The sequence below is a fragment of the Equus caballus genome, chromosome 14 (genome assembly GCF_041296265.1).
Source record: "Equus caballus isolate H_3958 breed thoroughbred chromosome 14, TB-T2T, whole genome shotgun sequence".
In the NCBI taxonomy this organism is placed as follows: Eukaryota; Metazoa; Chordata; class Mammalia; order Perissodactyla; family Equidae; genus Equus; species Equus caballus.
In genome coordinates, this window is record NC_091697.1 from 74,144,383 (window position 1) to 74,165,838 (window position 21,456).

Here is a 21,456-nt window from a genome sequence, read left to right on the forward strand (position 1 = left end):
AGTCACCCACTAAATCTCCACTAACAGAAGCAATGAGGCTGATGCCAGAGATGAATAAACAAAACCTTGACCATATGAAGGATCTTAACTGAAAAAATATAAATATAAATTGGGCCATAGCTTTCTGAGATTTCAAAACATAACAAAATCAATTCCAATAAGTCATTTTCTCCCAGGATAAATGGTCTGCCTCTCCTCTCTATTCTAAAGTGACTACAGATTTCTCAGTAATTTGAGGACTGATGAACTGGTTGGTAGATTTTCCAAACTCCTTTGTCTTTTCCCCACTGCTACCTTTCTCTCCAGCACTCCCACTAGAAAGAAAATACAGCAGACAGTGAAAGCCCATACAGCTGTTTTTTCCACCGTTCTCTGAAAAGTTCAGTGGGAAAATACACAGAACCACTAACTACAAACTGTGTGTCCCACCAGCCAAAATCTGTGAAGTCTGGATTAAGATAAGGGGGCATGCAGAGTGCCCAGCCCATGCCTGGACACCGATTTCCTCAAAAATGAGTTTACAGCCATCACATGTGTTGCTACCGATCCTGTGATTGATTGCTGAGATTTAGGGACATGCACAGTGTCCTGAAGAAACTGGGACTGTTCCTATAAAGATCCATTCTGATGACACAGAAAAGCAGAGGAGGTGGGTCTAAAGAAGGAATCCGGTGGCCAGGCCCCTCTCTGCCTGCGATGTAGCATCCTAGCCAAGGAAGATGCCACAGGCAAGGCGGGTAAAGGAGGGGCAGGAGTCAGGGCTGCCAAATCACGATTCAGAAAGTCTATTACCTAAAGGACTTCTGAGAAAAAGGAAATAACAGATTTAAGGGGAGAGATTTAAGACAGAAAACCAAAGTGGACTTTTAGGACCATCCAGATCATTCTTCCTCCTCTTTTCCACCAACCCACTCCCTCCCTACACTCTCTACACCAGGCCAGGCAAACTCAGAGATAAATAACAATCAGAAAGGAACCAAGATGGACACAGACATTAAAAATCTGGAAAGAAAGAGAGAGGTGGAAAAAATATAAGCAATGAGCAATCAGAGAACACACTTAAAAGCAGAATTGCCAAAAAGAAACACTAAAAGGGTTCAGAGTAATAGCCATGTATAGCCTCAATGAAATTAAAGAAAGTTTAGTAATTCTTTAAAAAGAGCTCAAAGAAAAGATTCAATGGTTCAAGGAAGAAATTATGAGTTAACATAAATGGATGAAAATCAAGCAGGCAGAATTTGAGAGAGAAATGGAATTAAAAAATAAAAGTATTGCAAAGACACCTGGATCCAACATAAGCATAACTTGTGTTCATTAATCAAGCCAGCAACTAGAACAAATAGAAAAAAGAAAAAGAAATAGTAGCAATAAATAAGCAAAAAGAAAGTATACACAGGTAAGAGGAAATTTTAAGTTTTTAAAAGTTAAATTTAACGAAAGAGAAAATACAAATAATAGAAAGAATAAATAAATAAAACAAAAGCTGCTTCTATAAAAGAAAGTGAAATAGATCAACCCCCGGAGCTCTGATCAATGAAAAAATAACAATTAACAATAGTAGGTATGAAAAGAACGATGTAAAGTATGTCTTTTATATTATAAAAGACATAAAACAACATCATCTGCAATTCTATATTGATGTTTTTGAAAAGCCACAGGAAATGGATGATCTTCTAGCAAAATAGAAGGTGCCAAAAATGATCTAAGAAGAAGTAGAAAATTTGAAGAGTCCAATAAATATAGTAGGTATTGAAAAAGCAATTTTTAAATCTGCATTTTCAAAAGACACTTGCCCCAAGTGGGCTTTGTAGGCATGTTAAAATAAAACAAATAGTTCCTATAATAGTAAAAATGGAAGAAAGGACAGTTATTTATGAAGTTAATATTACCTTAATACCAACATTGATCAAAGTATGCAAATTTCACTCGTGAATATAGATACAAAAATTCAAAATAAAATATTAGCAAATTAAATCCAGCAGCATATTGAAATAATAATATACCATTACAAAGAAGTATTCTATTAGAAGAATGCAAAGACAGTTCCTGTAGGAAATCCATGACCATAATGCACTACAACATCAAATTAAAGGAGAAAAAATTTTATAAAATCCAATAGTCATTTCAAACAAAAGCCCCAAGTCAAATAGGAATAGAAGGAAACTCCTGAAATAGGAGACAAAGACTATCTACCAAAATCAATACTGACATATCAAACGTGTGTTAGTAATTCTCCTCAAATCAAGAAAGATTTGAATCTACAACTCCACAGGCTATACCAGATGTTGCTATAGCACATGCTAGGGGAAAGACTGAATGACAAACACTGAAACATACATTGAAGACGTTACTTAGCTTTAAGTATATAAAAAGTATACACACATTTATATCAATAAAGTAAGTCATATAAAGTGAAAAAAATCAGATTATTCCTAGATGTCTCCATAGCAATAATCAGGAAGAAAGTGTAGTGAGGTCTACAAATTTCCAAGGGAAAGAAGGTTTAATTCAAGATGTCCTCTCACAAGATAGACTTCTCAATTTATGCAAGAATTTAGGGATTCCGGCCCCAAAGACTTATTTTTACAAACACACACACACATGCACAAGAAACACATTTACACAGTGGCACAAACATGCACAGCCATATACTCACATATAAACATGCAAAATAGGCATACAAATACAACATCACAGACACCACATGCATACACACAGACATGCACGTACACGTACATCTTAATTTTCCCAAATCCTTTTTCTTAACTACAGGAAGATCTTTTAGGAAAGAAAATCTCATACAGTGAAAAAGTACTTACTGGATTTCAGCAATTCCTTCAGTTTAATTTTATGTCTTTTTTCTCAAAATCAAGTGAAAGTCAAGGGAAGTTTTGATATATTTTATTTGTTAGCATGTGTCATATGATCTCAGCTTTCTAAATTATTTCTGTCTATCACATCTGTATGTATGAATTAAAACACCTGTAGAATAGGGTTCACCAAATATTAAGAATGCTATTTCTAAATGGGCTCTTGAGTGATTCCATCTCCTTTCCCTTTTCTTTGTTACTTGAATTTCTTGTAAAGTTTATATCCTTTTCGCAAAACCAATAAAGGCCATTGTCAGCAAAATAAAAAATAAGAACCAGGAGAAAATGAGAAGAAAAAGAGAAAACATTAGCATTATCACGATGAGTTTCCATTATAATATGTTCAGTGTGTCTGTTAGATGAATCAAAGAAAACACTATAATGGAGTTTCCATTCTGTAAATTTGATTTCACAACAGGAAACATAAGCTGAGACAGCCATTCCAATCACTTAATGGGCATCCCTGTCTTCCTCTTATTCAATAACAGAAATTAGACTGGAGAAGACCTCCCCATCTCCTGTCAATGTTTCCTGTGGGGTATTCTCCTGGGTTCTCTTAGTTCAGTATTAAATGACTCAAGTGTCAGGGTTTCGTCTATTTCCCATTATGGAAGCCAACATTCTCTTGAATCTACAGGGTAACAAATGCACTAAAATGTGAGGAAAGATCATCTGTACCCTGTTATTGAGTTCTAATAGGGTCTTGCCTGAGGATCTTCCAGCCAGGCCACAACTCACTGGATTCTGATTAAGCAACAGTGATACCATAAATTGGACTCATTAATGGATACTTCCAGTAATTAAAAGAAAATCAGAAGACCGTTTTTTAGTATTCATATAGCCTTGGCCAGGCTGCCTTGCTAACCCTATGTAGAAGCTTGTGAAATTATAAACGATCATTCAAGAAAGAGATTCTACCCTTGCCCCGCCTTACTTGGAAATTGAATTCTAAAGCCTACTTTCCCTGGATCCCACCTCCATTTTCCACTCATTTCGTTCTCCTTCCTAAGTCACAAACACAAAGCACGCACATACTCACACATACACACTCCACAGAGGTGGCTGCCTTCCTGAGAAGTACAGTGACCAACAGGGATCCAATGGGAACATGGTCAAGAAAGTAAACATTAAAATCCACAAAGTAAATGAGGAGTACAAAATGGTGACACCAAAGAGGGCTAAATAAAAGTCTAGAACATGCAAATATTGAGTGATTCTTTCTTTAAGTTTGGATTTTGGATGATTTCTAGTTCTTTTAATTTTGTCAAACTATTTTCCATGTTTTAAGAATAAATGTATTATTTTTGTAAGAACATTAGTTTCTTAAAAGGATTGTTTTCTCTCCTCTCCCTCTCACACTTCTTCCTCATCCTCTTGGAGAGGGTTCCAGTAGTTAATCTCTGTTCCTTTCATTTGAGTGACTCCAGTAGAAAGCAAAATAAACAGCTCTGAAAAGGCCAAGAAGCACATGTACCCAGGAGCAAACAGCACAGCTAGTAACCGGATCTTGGTGTCTATTATCATTCCCCACTGACAGGAACCAGGATTTCTTGAGAATTGGCTATTCCAGGCCTGGGGTAGAAAAGGTACAGATAAGCCTTGAACCTCATCTTATGCCAGAAAGCAAGGAAGTGCTCAAAAATGAATGAGGGGGCATGTCACAAGAACACAGGCTTCAGCTTGAAAGGGCTACCCCAGGACAAATATGAGACAATTTAAGTACCAAAATAATTAAAGGCATTAATAGATTATAAGCCTTTGGGGGCAAAAATGGGAGTCCATGAGTCTGTAATGATAACAAACAAGGACAGATAGACATAGGGAGAAGGGTGGACACTTGCTTACAGAAGAATGCGAAGTACCGAGTGGTGAACACGTAGTGAATGTTGGAGTTAACAAATCATGATTTTGTAACTATCACAATAAGGATTGCTTCAGGAAAGAATCATAAATGGATGCAAAATCTAGGAGGAAAATTACCTACTTTATAGAGGCAAAATGTACACATAGCAAAATGCACTCATTATTTGTAGGGTTTGATAAGTTTGGGTAAATTTTTACACCTGTGTAAAGATTAAAAACTTTTCCATCTCCTTAAAAATTCCCATGTGCCCCTTCGCAGTCAATGTCTCTCTCCCACCTCTGGCCTCAGGCAACCACTGATCTGCTTTCTCTCACTAGGTATTAGTTTTACTTTTTCTAGAATTTCACATAAATGGAACCATACAGTATATATTCTTTTCTGCGTGGATTCTTTCATGGAGCATAATGTTTTTTGAGATTTATTCATTCTGTTGCATGTTGTTCCTTTTTATTACTGAATAGTATTCCATGGTATGGATAGTATTTGTATATGTGGTCATTTGTTGATGCACATTTGGATTGTTTCCAGTGTGGGGCTATTATGAATAAAGCTGCCATATACATTTTTGCATGAGTCTTTGTACGGACACACGCTTTCATTTCTCTTGATTAAATAACTAAGAGCAAAATTTCTAGATCATATGGGAACTGTATGTTTAACTTTATAAGAAACTGCCAGATAGTTTCCAAAGAGGTTGAACCATTTTACATTTCCACAGTAACATGGGAGAATTACAGTTGCTGTACATCCTCGGGATCGTCAGTCTTTTTTACTTTAGACATTCTAGCGGATGCACAGGGAGTAAAGTTTGATGAGGAACAGGGCATTTGCGTGATCTTAAAATTCCTCACCAGAGATTGCTTATTAGGAGCAAAGAAAAATAACAGTATCTCTACAACGGGGAAATCAGGCAACACTCATAAAAATCATCATAAATGAGAGGCTAATGGAAATTGTGTGTCTCTGGATGACATATACTGAGAAGGACAGGATATCATTTACATCGTATTCGCATTGGGGGCACATAAACTAAAACTGGTCATGACAAATCATACGCAAACCCAAAATGGGAAATGTTCTACTGTAGAAAGGGACTGCTTCTTCAAAAATGTCAATGGTATAAAAAGATTGAGGAATTGTTCTGGATTAGGGAAACTAAAAGGATATGACAACTAAATATAATACTTGATCCTCTACTGGATCTTGCAGTGTAGGGGAGAAGTACATACACATGAACAGAAATACTATAAAAGGCCTTACAAAGGGAACTGGCAAAAGTGGACTGTAAGAAGGCAGATTAGGTAAAAGTATCGCATCACTGCTAAATTTACCGAGGTTGCTCACTGTACCATGATTAAATATGAAAACAGTCTTATTCTTAGGAAATATACACTGAAGCATTTAAAGGTAAACAATTATACTGTATGCAACTTTCAAGTGATTCCAAAAATAACATATGAGAGAGCAAATGATAGAGCAAATAGGTCAAATGGGCCAAAATGTTTATGTTAAGTGAATTGGGTAAAGGTTGTACTGAAAGTCTTCATACTATTTCTCTAAGTTTTGAAGTTTGAAATTATTTCCAAATAAATTCTTTTTAAACAGCTAAGCCAGATTGGATCAAGATGGCACATAACTTGTCTCGTCTCTAAAATCCCTAGCAATTAGGGGAAAAAATGTGTTTTTTAAAAATCAATAACAGCTATAGGAAAATATAAGTGACATGTGTGGACCAGAAATCCTAAAGAATAATAAGCAGACAAGATAAGATTAGGAATAGAAGTCATGACTCAAAACAAATACATAAACTTTCCACTCCTCCCTGCAAGCACCAAACTTCAGACCTAAGTAATGGTCAACTGGTGTCAAGTTAGATAAAGCACACGAAAGTCAACCTTGAACGCTTACACCTTAGCCTAGGCTCAGAGGAGGACCCATTTATAAATTCCAGGATTCTCATTGATGGCAGGAATGTGGCTCTGCCCCACTCCGGATAAGGGGTGAAGTTCTTCTGAGGGCCCTGACCCATTTCCAGCCACAGCTATGGGCCCAGAACCATCATGACCAACAGGAAGTAGGACACAGGGCCCAGAAAACCAATAGCCTCTGCTTTCCGAGCAGCACTTTATTTCAGTGTCACCTGCTGTCCAGAGCTGCTCTCCAAAAACCTCTCTGACCCCTAGTCTCCGGCCCTCAACTCCCTAGACTTACTACCCTGCTTGCTTGTTTCTGACAAAATGATCCCTCAATAACTGACAAACCCCATCTGGCCAAACCTGTCCCATTACCACCTAAGCCGTTTCCTGAAGTCCACATCTTACTCTGGTTCGTTGTTCCCAAGGCTCTTGTCCTTAGCCTCAGGTCTGCTGACCCGCACGCCCTCCTGAACAGTTCCACTCTTTGGTTCTCGGCACGATAAATCACGTCTCTCCCTCACTTCGAGGAGTTATAAATCTTTTGTTAGAAGCTTATAAATATATGATCCTTTTCATTTGTCCTCACAAGCCAACCTTTCTAATTTCCCAGATAGTCTCATTGCTCTTCTCAGAAGTCTTTTCCAGCCAAGGCAAAGTTTTAGAAGCAAGGTGCCAAGGAGTCACTTTTGATTCCATTCCAAAGTGAGCACCTTGGAACCTTTTATAATTATAAATATGGAAAGGCAGAAAGGTCACCTTCCAGATATGTCATTTCATATTAAACAGGAAGGAGAGTATAACCAGGAACATCAAGTAGTGAATTGACCTAATTTTTAGGAGTTTTACATCAGCTTCCAAAAATCATATTGAGATCCAACCAAATCAAACGTACCTGTTTCCATGCCACAGGACATTTAAAACTCTTGTTTTATATGCCATTCCACATGCCAAGTCCCCTGGCCTATTTGTTTTTTCATTTCTCTTTCATGAAAGTGCAGCTTCTGAATCTTCGTAGGGGCAGTAACCCAGATTTGTTTGTTCAGTAGAAATCTCATGTTATCACTTCCCCATAGTTCTAATCTGGGTCAGAATTACTGTTGAAAGATCAATCTGGCATCTGTGATGAAGCACTGTCTTACTCACGTGCCAATGTTTCTCTTGAATGACAAGCCCTGAGAAGCATCTCCGAGGTCCTGGACCTCTACTAGGCTATCACCATAGGCCAAATACCTGCTCTACTCAACAGTACGATGCATTTTAAGATGAAATTTGTAAAGCAAAGCAACAAAGATTTAAGAAAGGCATTTCCACCATTGTCTATAACAGTGCATGTGACAAAGCCAGGTTCCAAGAGAATTTGAATTGTGCAATATCAGTAAAACTACATGAGACACTATTTGAAGTCCTTTATCTTTCATTACCGTAATTCCATCCAAAAATATCAACTAAGGTGGGCTTACATGATTTCTCCTTTAATAATTTTTATGAGATAACACATTAAAGGGCTCCAGCTAAGTGCTTTATTTGCAGCACCTCATTGAATCTTCACAACAATACTCTGAGGTAAATACCATTGTCTTCATTTTACAGATGAGGAAACTGAGCCTCAACAGATTAAACAAATTGGCCAGTTCATAAATGACAGTGCAAGGACTTAAAGCCAGGCTGGACTTACCAGTTATCCGTGCTCTAACCACTATTCTCCACTTTCTCCTCTCTTTTTTCATCTCAGCATCTGTTCATGTGTGCCCACAGTCAACAGAGTCAGATTTATTAGGACCTACCTGCCAAGAACCACTCTACTTAAAAATATCTCAAACTGCTCTCTCCTCCACAATATTTTTGAAACGAATTGCCAACGAGTCTGTAAATTAGCTAAGTAGCATTCTCAGGATGGAAGAGCACACATCTGCGGGCTTTGCTGATTCATACTCATTCTAGTTTTACAAGTGCTGCCACTGCTGTGGTGTACTGATAGCTCTTTTATAAGATCTTCATTACTTCATAATTGTTCAGGCACCTACATTAAATTTTTCTTGTGAAGACAGATGGTCTGCACGCTTGTAAGCTCGGAATAATAAAAGGAAATGAGGATGCTATACCAGAGCATCCTCCATCCCCAGTACCAGTAAATCACTAAATTAAATGTTCCTTTTCTGGAGCATTGTCAGAGTAGACCACCTCCATGAGCCAACTTTTTATACAATTCTGCAGGGCAGTAGAAGCCAAGAACAAATGAATAGAATGTTAGTCCATTCTATTAACCAGGAAATGTGTCTACCACAGAAATGGTCTGTGTTACCATTTCTAAAATTAAGCCATTTATATCAATCTGGGGCTTCCTTGGGTCAGGCAGCCAAGCTAGAAGCTAGAACCATTGAATTAGAACCATTCTGAGATGGACAGAGGATGGAGAAGGAGGTGATATATACAAGAAAATATTTTTGTATTTCTCTAAATATTCTTGAGTTTTATTCTGAGATACAGTTAAGTTTCTTGGTAGCACTTTGATCCTTTTGATCCTTTCGGATCTTACATTTAAGCTTTGTTTGGCAAAACCAAAGCAAAATGTGGTCTAAAGTTAATGTTGCCCTATTACTGGGGCAAGATCCTTCTGAGTATTTGACCCGAAGCGCCATGATTTCTGAGGTTTTCCAGTATGGCTGTTGGGCACAGGCACTATGCCCTGCCCCAGTGTGGACTCCTAATATTGTTCCTTCGGATCTTTAGGTTGGTTCTTTCTTGGCCATGTTAGTTCCCTTATACACATGTGCTGATTAGTACCCTACTGTATACTTAAGGAGAACTTCTACAGAGCTCCAGAGTTTTTTCTCTGTGCATGTTTCTCCTTTCTGTTAGTCTTCCCTGAGAACTGTATCCCTCTCAGCACCCCCTGAGCGCATAGTTCCATGTCCCCAACTTAGGAAGACTGTTAGGCTCAGCCTGGTACCTCTCTCTGCACTAAGGGTTGGAAACTCTCTCCAGGCACTAATCTGAGATAACTGTAGGGACCATTTCATTGGTTTCCCATCTCTGAAGGATCACTTTCCTGATGTTTGATGCCTTGAGATCTATTGTTTTATATATTTTGTCCCACTTACTCGTTGTTTCAGGTGGAAATGTAACCCTTACCCCTTTACTGCTTCAGTTGAAAGTAGACTATCTCATTCTCTCTTAAAATTATTTCCCATGAAAGTCTGAAGTTTACTTGTGTTTTGTGCCTTCCTCACACTTTACATCTATCTAGAAAGTTCTTTCCCACTTTTCCTTATATCCTCAACTCCTACCCTTCAGGTTAGACCCAGCTAAATACCACTTCTCCCATGAAGTCATTCCTGTATCCCCCACCAGAAATAATCTCCCTTTTCTGAACTCTGTTGACAATATTAACCTTCTAATATACCAAAATATGTACATGTTTTATCTCTCCACAAGACAGTAATCTCCCTCAGAGCAGAGGTCACACCTTCTCCATTTTCACTTCCTCAGTAATACCTTCTACTCCACCTTACTAGCTGTTAGTAAATGTTGAATGAATGAATAAAATGGCAAAAAGTGTCACCCCGTCATTGAGCACTTAACTCAGATTCACTAGACATACTTGACAAAAAGAGAGACAGACTACAATTTACGTATAGCAGGGAGATCCCAGCCATCATTCACACAGTGAGCACATCCTTGAAGTAAATATAACATGAGGCACATTATGCCTCTTTTTCCAGTCTCTCCATTCCTGCAAGACTCATCAGCTATGACCTTCATGTTAAAAAGCATCATGTTATGATACGGTCCCTAAAGTAAGCCAAACATTTCTTCAAATGCTTAACTAAACAAGTGGTTGCCTAACTCAATGCTGGAAGAAAAACATGTGGTGTTGGACTGAGAGATGATACATTGACTTCAAACATGGTGCCTTCCTAGGGAATTCTCAACAGTGATTTTGACCTCATGTGTTATTTCACCTTAATCACTGATTTTAGAACTTAACATTGACATAATATGAGACCCTCTTTTAATTTTCTGAAGAATGGAACCATGTGTTACCCATCGTGTATCCTCCATGCATGGAAGAATGTCTGATAAATTATAGGTGATTAATACATAAGTGTGATTTGGGACTGAACTGGATCTGATTGCAGACTAAGTATTTACTCTACCGCGGGTTGCTGTTGGTAATTATGTCTCTTTCCACCAAGAATTCTGACAAACCTTTGCCCAAAATGAGACATGTATTGATTAATACACAATAGAGTTATTAGTTTGCCACTGCAATTAAGTATCAAGCAGGTAGGTAGTATAGCCTCGAGTTCTCTCCTTCATTTAGTCCTTATTCTTTTTCTCCTCCTATTTCTTTATAGATTTTAGGTTCCACAGGGGAGTCACTTTCAACTAACATCAATTCTTCGAAAAATTGAACTGAACTAAGCCATTTGCAATCACCTTAGGTTCCAAACTAGGTGGGACAGCATATGTTTAAACTTTTCAAATTAACATTACTAACACTATGATGAGTTGTGTATCATTTACACATAAAAAATCGTCAAAAATCACTAAATTCAGGCCAACCATCAAAATACAAGGTCTGGTGGCAGTGACGATTATCACTAATTTAGTGGCTTAAAGTAACAGAAATGTACTCTTTTTATTTTGAAAGATTGGCACCTGAGCTAACACCTGTTGTCAATCTTTTCTTTCTTCTTCTTCTTCTTCTCCCAAAGCCCCCCAGTACATAGTTGTATATTCTAGTTGTAGGTCCTTCTGGCTCTGCTATGTGGGATGCTGCCTCAGCATGGCCTGATAAGCGGTGCCATGTCTACACCCAGGATCCGAACTGGCAAAACCCTAGGCCACCGAAGCAGAGCACGTGAACTTAACCACTTGGCCATGGGGCTGGCCCCCTAGAAATTTATTCTTATAGGTCTGGAGGCCAGAAGTCTCAAATCTGGCCAAAATTAAGGTGACAGCAGGACTATGCTTCTCTTGGAGGCTTTAGGGGAGAATCCATTCCTTGCCTCTTTCACCTTATGGTGGCTGCTAGCATTCCTTGGCTTATGGCCACGTCTTTCCAATCTTTAAGGCCAGCATCATCAACTTTCTCTCTGCCTTGTCTCCATAATGCCTTCTCCTCTGTGTTTGTGTAGTATCTCTCTCTGCCTCCCTCTTATAAGGATAGGTGATGGCATTTAGGACGTACCTGGATAATCCAGGATAACCTCCCCACCTCAAGATCCTTAACTTGGAGCTGGCTCCGTGGCCAAGTGGTTAAGTTTGCACGCTCTGCTGCAGCGGCCCAGGGTTCTGATCCTGGGCACGGACATGGCACGGCTCGTCAGGCCACATTGAGGTGGCGTCCCACATCCCACAAGTAGAAGGACCTGCAGCTAAGATATACAACTATGTACGGAGGGGTGGGGGTGGGGGGGGGGGTTGGTTGGGGAGATAAAGCAGGAAAAAAAGAAAAGAATGGCAACAGTTGTTAGCCCAGGTGCCAATCTTTGAAAAAAAAAAAAAAAGATCCTTAACTTAATCACATCTGCGAGGACACCTTTCCCACAGAAGGTAGCATTTACAGAGGCCAGGGGTTAGGACCTAATATCTTTGGGGGACATTATTCAGCCTACCACATCTTCTGTGAAAATGTTTAGATAAATTAAGAATATTCTGGAGGGTTCAAGTAATGGATGCTTGCTAGAATTCAATAGTAGCTAACAATATGTCCATCAAATAGAGAAAAGTTGGTTTTTTCCTGATCTCTGACATATGTCAGGGGGTTAAAAGAACTGATTTCCTTGAAGATACATATATTTCTCATGTTCCCTGAGCAGTCTTGGCTCATGGCCCCACCATGAGGCCACACTCAGCCTTTTGTCATACTCTCAACCAAACAACCAATTTCATTAATGAGTAGCACAAACTTTACTAGACTGAGGCGGGAGGGGAGGGAGTGGTAGAAAAGAGAATTTACAACACACAACAAAATTTCATTTAAAAAAAGTGAAATTTTCACTAAAAAAAAGTTTTGAATTTCATTTAAAAAATTCCTCCTGTAGCCAATATGACCACAATAAAACAATTAAATTTGAAGAAACATTCCTCCTGAGACAATGCTTTCCTCCTCCTTTAGTTCTACTAAACACTTCATCACTCTTCTTTCCTTTATTCTTCTAAAATCCTCTCTATTGCAATAAGTGACTAAATTCTTGCACCAAGCTTGCAAATTTCAGTCATCAAAACAAAATTCCTGCAGTTACCTAAACCTACCACACTCTGAAAGCAATCTGACAAGAAGCTGAAAGTCCCTGAGCATGCCCTTTGACATCTTACACCCTCGCTCCAATACTGTGTCAGTATGGTCACTCAACCAACACAGCTCTTCCTAGAGAGGGACCTGCTGCTTTGTAAAGGACAAATTCTAATAATAAAGTCAGGACAGAATGAATCATTGTTTGTACCTCTCTTCACACTCCTCAATACCTCACCCACCAGAGAAGGTGGAAAAAAGTAAGAACTCCCCACTTCATCGAAAGATGTCAAACAAACGACAAAATTTCACAAAAACTAATTCTTATTTGTTCCTCTCAAAAAACTAACGTCATTATTCTTTTGTTATCATAATCCCCAGTAAACATTTTTGTGATAAACACATTGTTTTCCATTCAGGCTTTATGAGAGTTAAGAAAAATGTTTTAAATGTGTAAAACATTTTTTCTGGACATTTGTTCTCACAAGATAGTAGGTTTCCAGGAGTTTTCAAAAGTTCTCCAAATATGCCTGGCAGCATTGTGGAAACGACAGAGTCTTGGAATTATTCCCTAGATCCAATTCTACATCTAATTTATAAGTATCTGGAAAGGGTAATTTTTCCAATCAATAGTTTAGTAGCTAGAAATCCATAAATGAAAAGGTTTTGCCCTTCTCAGTTGTATACAGGTCATTTCCCCCAGCTACCTGACACATACACACTTTCATATAAGAATTAAATTAAATTAGCTGAAATCCCAAAATGTCTTCTAGGCACCAGAGAGGAGACAAAAACGAGTGAGACCATCCTTGCCACCAAGAAGCATTCAAGATAGGAGAGTACAGACGATGTAGCAGTTTACCCAATACTGACAAAAGCACCAGCACATAAGGTCATGGTAACAAATGATTACACAGGAAGCTGTTTTTATCACCTGTTTCAATATCAAACTGCTCTCCACATAGACTAGAAGACTCCTAGAATCAGGTAGTTAGAGAAAGCAGCCTTGCAGTTTTTGGCCAGATTCTCCAAAACATCTATCTCAGAAATAAGAACAACAATAAAATCTGAGTCATTTATTGGTTTTCAAACTCATGGGATGGATTGAAAATAGTGCCTTGTTCTCAAAAAAAAAGGACACAAAGAGAAGGCGCAGGAGGTAGAGAAAGAAAAACAAAGAGGAGGAGGAGGAAGAAAAGCAGAGAGCCATAAAAGGATTATAATCCTCAGAAAGAGAGAGCTGTTAGAAACGTTGTATGTATACACATTTATAAGCCGAAATTCTGCACTAAAAGCAACCAAGTTCAGCTGGAACTCCTCCTTAGAGTCCACTCAGAAGCATCAGAGGATCAAGAGCCACGAGCGCCAGAAGGAAATGCACCCCCAATGCCAGGCTGACAGGAGCTCAAATGAAGGGGGAGCAGAGGCAACACGCACCCCAAGTTCATAACATGGCAGAAGACAAAGCAGCGTCTGTGTTTTCTGAAACACACCAACCAATGGCTCTTTGGTTTGGTCTTTTCAGAAGACGTTAGCCTTTCCGAGTCTCAGTTTCTCATCTCTAAAATCAGGAAACTCATAATATCTACCTAACTTCGTTGTGATAATTCAGTGACGAATTCTGGTTTGGTCTAGTCTTTTAGTAAACTGTGTATGAGGTCACGAATAAAACAACTCAAGACGATTATAAAATTATAAAAACTGAAGGCTACTTTGCAGAATTTCAGCTGTGGCTGAGTCTTTCTTAACCTCCATTCTAAATGCTAAGAGTCTGGTTCTAACAAGGGAACCCCTTTCAAGTTGTAATCTCCTGTCCTGGGGATTCTGGGGTCCCCATATGGTACAAGCCTCAAGATAGAAAGAATGAGGTCAGCAGCCTCAGGGAAGGGGGGGCAGGTGGGTCATAAACAGCCTGTGAATATTTCTGACAATCTCTAAAAATGAAAATGCCTTTGGCTTTTCGCTCGTGTGTTCCAAAAGCTGAGCCTCTGAACAACGACAGGGCACTCATCACGGCTGACGGCTTTCAGGAGCAGAGCATCGTGAAATGATTTCTATTCTTACGGAGAAAAATCGGATGCTTCCTAACATCGAGTCTGCATCCGGGCGCACAAAGGGTGCTGCACGGCTCTGCTATTTGCTGGCCTGCAGAGAAGGGCATTGGCGAAGACAAAAGGTATTTTCCCTCCTGCAGTAGAGAGAAGCCCATCTGTTATCCTGCCGCGGCGCAGTGCCGGGGAAATCCTTCATGAACAAGGAGCCTCCTGCCAGAGTTCCCTGGAAACACTCCCTAGACGATGCCGCCCACGCGCAGGAGCGCACGATTCTTCCCAGCCTGCCTTTTCGTATTTTTCCTTTTTATTGCTCCGCAGAGCTAGGCAGAGAACAGCGCCTGTGATTTAAAGCTAGCGGGAGGGTCTGCCTTCAAAGCTGTCAGAAATTTTTATTATCATTTTAGCCCTAGAACAGCACTGACTGTCTCAGTTCAGAGACGCATAACGAACGATGGTATCTTGTAGACAAGCTAATGGGAAGTGGAAGCTAGCCAAAGCTGTCTGTCTCCATGCTTAAGCAGAGACCCTCCAAAGATCACTGAGAAACGTGATGTGAATAGAAACAGGCCCCTGGGGCTGATGGCTAGGGTGTTGCCACAGCCGCCTGTCCTACTGATGACCAGGTTTCACAGAACTGGAGCAGAAATGACAGCTCTGGGTACTGGGGGCAGAAAGGACTTCCCCTCCCTCAGACCCTAGAAGGGAGGAGGAGGGGGACCCAGGCACGCTCAGAGCCCGGTGCACCCTGTGCATAGATTCAATGCTGAGCCGTCAGAGCGGGGAGAAATGGGTAAACTGCCCTCTAGTTTGGGCCACCCGAGGCACATTTAGCCTTCACAGGAGGCAGGCATGAGCGCCCGTAGTCTGTCTTTGGAATGCCTCTGTGCAAAATACCTACTAGCTTCTCTACTCCTTGGCTTTGGGAATACAGAAACCTAATGATCCACCCACGTGTGAGGCTCTACTCTCCTTGTGGTTGTCTTCGAGAGCTAATTCACATTTTCCCTCACCTGATTTGCGCTCTTGGGAACCTTGGAGAGCTTTCTGAAATAAATTAAATGAGCCTCAGGTTTGCCTTCACAGATTCGACTATCAGTCTGTGCCCATCAGCGCTGCCTCCACAGCTGAGGCCAATATCTGACGCTTCTCTGTAGAAGTGACACTGTCCCAGCCAGTGCACCTGGTAACCTTGTGGGACACTGGGCACATGAACCAGGAGGATGCTGGCGGGTCCTCCTCTGACGCTAGAAGTCATTGGCTTGTGTCCTGAGTCATGAGGTTACACAGTGCTTTGTTCTTCCTTGACTTTGCTGCAAATGTTGTTAATGATCCAGGCAGGGGAAAGCCCTGAGCTCAGTTATTTTCAACAGGGAAGCAAGCATAGGGCAGCAGCACCACCGTTCTCAGATTTGCAGAACTGCAGGAGAGAAAGAGAAAGAAAACCTCGGGGGTAAAAGATAGTCCTTTTATTAGTAAGTAAATGAAGCCTTCTCCCACTTCCCTCTGAACTGCAGAAAGAAATAAGTCATGGGGCTCACTTTATAACTGCCGCACAAAACAAGAGAAGGACAGTTTTACTCATTATCGGTTGAATCTAATCAATGCAAGCAACCAATCAGGATATTCTAGTGATAAAACTACAGAAAGATGTTCAGCCCTTTGGTTTTGTGGTTTTTTTGAGGAAGAGTAGCCCTCAGCTAACATCCGCCATAAAACATCCACTGCAAATCCTCCTCTTTTTTGCTGAGGAAGACTGGCCCTGAGCTAACATCTGTGCCCATCTTCCACTACTTTGTATGTAGGATACCTGCCACAGCATGGCTTGGTGAGGGGTGTGTAGATCTGCCCCTGGGATCCAAAGCAGCGAACCCCAGGCCACTAAAGTGGAGCACATAAACCTAACCACTATACCACCAGGTCAGCCCCCAGCCTTTTGGTTTTGAGCATTTCAATTATCTACAAAGATCAGAATAGCTGTACAATGGACAGATCTTCACTTTAGTTGATTCTGTGTAGACAGTCTTTTATGCTACTGAAGGAAAGTGCTCTGAGAAAAGAACAGAATTCATTCTTTTACAAAAATTATAATTTCAGGTCCATCACTGAAAACACTGTATATTTTTGTATGAGTAGCCAAGCCAATCGCCAGATTACAGTGGTCTTTGGTATATGATATATTACCTTTTCAAAACTGAAAGTCTTTGCATTGAAAAATCTAAAGAACAGTGTTTCTGTCACAGTGTAGACCAGATTGAGAAAGTTCCACCAAAGTGACAAATCCATAAAACCACCAGTCAGAGGTGTTCCTCCAAGTCTGTGGAGAAGCATAATTGATGACTGCTCCCTAGGAAATAAAAACAACAACAAAGAGCAAGTGCTATGTGGGAGAGAAATGTCCCTTCTGAAACACATAATGAGTAGGAGGACATACTGGTGAAACATTTGTAAGAGATTAAGAAGAAATTTCCTAGTCCAAAGAAACGTCTAACATGATACCATTAAGAGGATATTATGTATTCTCCCACGTTGCTTTCTCTGGCATGGAAAGAAATCGTATTTTCCAAATTTTGACGAGCCCCATTCAAATTTTTATTGTTTGAATTATCCATGTGTTCCAAGTGAGGAAATTAGACAATCGTGGACGTGAACACAAGAAGGTATTTGCAGATCACCTAGCCTAACCCACTCATTTTACAGGAAGGAAGAGAGGCCCAGAGAAGTGAGGAGACTAACCCAAACCATCAGAGCAGTTAATAGCAGGCCCAAGACTAGAAGACCAGGGCTCCCATCCCAACAGCAATCTCAGTCACATTTCAGGCTTCCTCTGGAGACCGTCTTACCTCCTTCCCCATGCCTGCTCTGCCTCCCACATCAAGCTGAGGGCCCCAGCATGGAGAACATCCCTCCTTTGTCTATCTAAACTGTTTATCCTTCAGCAGCCACCTCAAGCCTCCCCTGCCTATTACAGCTTAGTGCAATCTCTCTCTCCCTTGAAGTAAGAGTAATTATTTCTCTCTTTCATATTTAGCTTTTATTCTGTACTCTCCTGTGATCTCTCCAATATGGTCATTAGCTAAAGATTTGACCTTTTTGCTACTGTACGTACGAATTGACCTTTTTATTTGACTGCAGTTTTATTCCTGTCTCCCCCTCTAAACTATAAGCTCCTTGAGAGTGGAAAATATTTGTATCTCTCCATCCCAATACCTAACACAGCGTCCTAGCAACAATACTTGTTAAATATATACAGTATCGTTATTTAATGCTTGCTTGTCATGGGGTATATGCATTCTCTCTCCTGACTCCCAAGCCGATTTCCAGTTCTTTGAATTGAAGACTATTAGTTTTCTTTATACCCCACAATTTTGGGGGTATATGAGGGGGAGATGGGATGAAAAGTCAGGAGGAATTGTCAGATGCATATTTTATACCTCAGATTCTTTTGCAAGAGTCTGCACCACGCCATGTGCATGGAGAGATTTTGTCCACCAGGTGGCTCTGGAAAGGAACATGGCAGCCACAGACCCGGGTGAGTGAGGCGTCTCCTTCAGGTGAGTGGCTGTCCATTCCTCAGCCATGCAGCAGGCAGACGGCAATCACTGAAGGAGTAAAGCAGAGCAGAAGTCTTGGGTGTAGGTGATTCCTCATTCCCTCATCCCAGCTGTCATGATGTTTCAGCAAACACAAAGGGGCAATCTTCTGCAGGAGGAAGGTTGGGGAGCGGGGCCGCTTTAGTAATATTTCCAGAGTAATTTATCTTCAGGCTTACTCATAATGTTATTGTCCTATAGTTTGTTGTGGTTCAAAAGAGTCATAAAAGGGCAATACAAGTATGTGCCCTCATTTATGGAGCTTTCCCTGTGGTAGACACTTTGCTAAGAACCTTACATATTTTAGCTCATTTAATACACCTACCAGCTCTTGGTTGAGCATTATTTCATCTGTTGTACACTAGCAGAAATTGAGGCATGACGACACTAGGTGCCTTGTCTGAGATGACACTGCTAGTAAATGGTGGAGAAGTCCTTAACTGCTGCACTTGCTAGGCTGAAAGTTCCACGAGAGCAGAGACCATGTCTCCATTGTTTCCAGCTGTACACACTCCCCCCAGTAGACACGCACACACACAGAGCATAGTTCTTGGCACATAGTAGATGTTCAATTAATATTTGTTGAAGGAATGAGTGAATAAATGAAAGGAAAAAAGGTGGTCTCAAGATTAAAATACTAAGACCATAAATAAATAAATCTTTCACTGGCCAACCTTCCATTTTGCGTTTGACAATAAATTCTCAGCTTCCATATTGCTATTACTTTTAAGTAAATGCATAAAAAAGGTTAGAGTTGACCTGGATTTTTTCCAGCCATAGTCAGACATGACTAAAGGAACCAAAAAATAGCCAAAGTTCCAAATCTCTCCCTACCAGGAAGCATGGACCCTGGGGATTAAGGGTGCACAAAAATCGGATTTTTTGAGGAAAATACTAGAGTTACAGTACTAGGATAAATTTCAGTGTCATCTAGCCCACCTCCTAGCTTCAAGCACAGAAATACCTAAATCAGCCAATACAAAACCTTCATTCCAAGGAAGAGCAACTCTATACAAGAAGGTCAGAAAGATAAGCCTCTTATTATGATTTCACTTCTCACAAAATTGGAAGAGACCCTCAGGGATCAACAGCTATTGATTTATTCATCAAATATTTGGAGCTATGAATACTTTTTCCCGTGGATACAAAAGTTAGGTGCCTTTTTTTAATAGCTGAAAGCTTCAGTTGTGAAGTGAGAAAGGTCTGTGATAAAGAGATCCTATGTTCTTTCTATCTTAAAAGTTTGGAAGCTATTTTAATAGTATTTACAGTATATATTCTTGCTAAAGTTAGCCAGAGTCGGTGTCTCTCACTAAAGAGCGTTAAGGATTGCTCACTGTAGCTCTCCACAGTGGGAACCCCGTGTGTTGTGGATATAGAGTGCACTCTAGGTCTGGTGAATTCAATTTACCTCTAAACGTTCCCTTAAGAAACCACATTACTCTTGTGTAACTACCTAGAATTTCACTATTACTTTCACTGAAATCGCTCTGAGAATGAGTTACAATTCTTCCCTGGAAATGACTGATAATCAGTTAAAAATTTGGTGGCCTAGCACTGGAGATAGCTAGCCCTGGTGGTCTAGTGGTTAAGGTTCGAGGCTCTTACCACTGCAGCCTGAGTTCGTTTCTCCATCTGTCGGTTGTTATACTGTGGCGGCCGCACGTTGCTGTGATGCTGAAAACTGTGCCGCTGTTGGAAGGAGAGAGGATGGTGTAAATAGTCCAAGCAGGGTTCCACTCAGCTGGAAGTCAGAATTGACTCAGTGGCGCTAACAACAACAAAGCACTAAAGCTAGCATTAATGAGGTCATCTCATTCACCAAATCCAGGTAGTGAGGGATTCCTATTCAGAAATCTTTCCAGTTTTCAGGCCAATATAAATTAGCCCAAAGAAATGGCTAATCTAAGAAATGGATGTTATCTAAAGGATGTTCTTTTCATGACAATAAACCCTCTTAATTAGTGCTTTGCTCTGAGCTCTCACCTGCCAACACAGGCCTCTCACATTTCTCTCTGGGAGACACCAAGAAGTCTCCCAAGGCTCAAGATTAGGTCCTATTAACTAGCCCATAAACACTGCTTCAGCTTTTAGTCACTACCACAGTGGCCACCTGGCAGTGCCACCTAATTATGCAAAACCTCTGGTGTCTACAGGGCACTTCCATCACTTCCCATAAGTACACTAAGGTACACAGCTACATAGTGATCTGGACCACGTACTGATTTCTCTGCTTTTACCAACCTCTCTCCTCTTTTCAAAAACACAGATATATATTCATGGGGATGGGGCCGAAACAGAGCTGATGGACAGACTGTGGGTGGTTTTCAAATTCACCCTTAGGAAGAGTTCTCCCCTGGAAGTCGGTCACCTCAGTCCTTCATGCCAGTGCCCTCCCTGCAGTCCGCCTCATCTGTTCTCCGGGCGTGCTCGGACCCAACTAACAGCAGGCATTCTTTTCTCTAAATCTGGGGCCCCAGTGCTCCAAGTTTTCATCGGAATCAATGGCAGGATAAATAGAATTTCAATTCAACCACGTCCCTAACCACAGAGGAAAATTTGATGCCCGAGTTTTGGAAATTTCAATCCCATATGCCAATATAAAAATGTCAGTCTTTGTCAATTTACAGAGAAAAAATAAAATGATTATGAGCAAAGAGAAAGGTTCGTAAGCAAAGAATTAAGTTGATGCAGCCAAGTGAGGTTATGTTTAACAGATGGACACCAGTTTCAAAAAACTCTCTTGAATATGTAGTTGGGTTTACTGTTGAGTGATGAGAAATATGATAACTCCTTGTGCCTGAAAGATGTGTCCAATAATATTAATTGAATGAAAGAAAAAGACACCATTGAGAGAAAGAAAGAACATATTCTTTGTTCAATGTGCCATACGTAGAGAAGACTTAATAATATCAGGAATA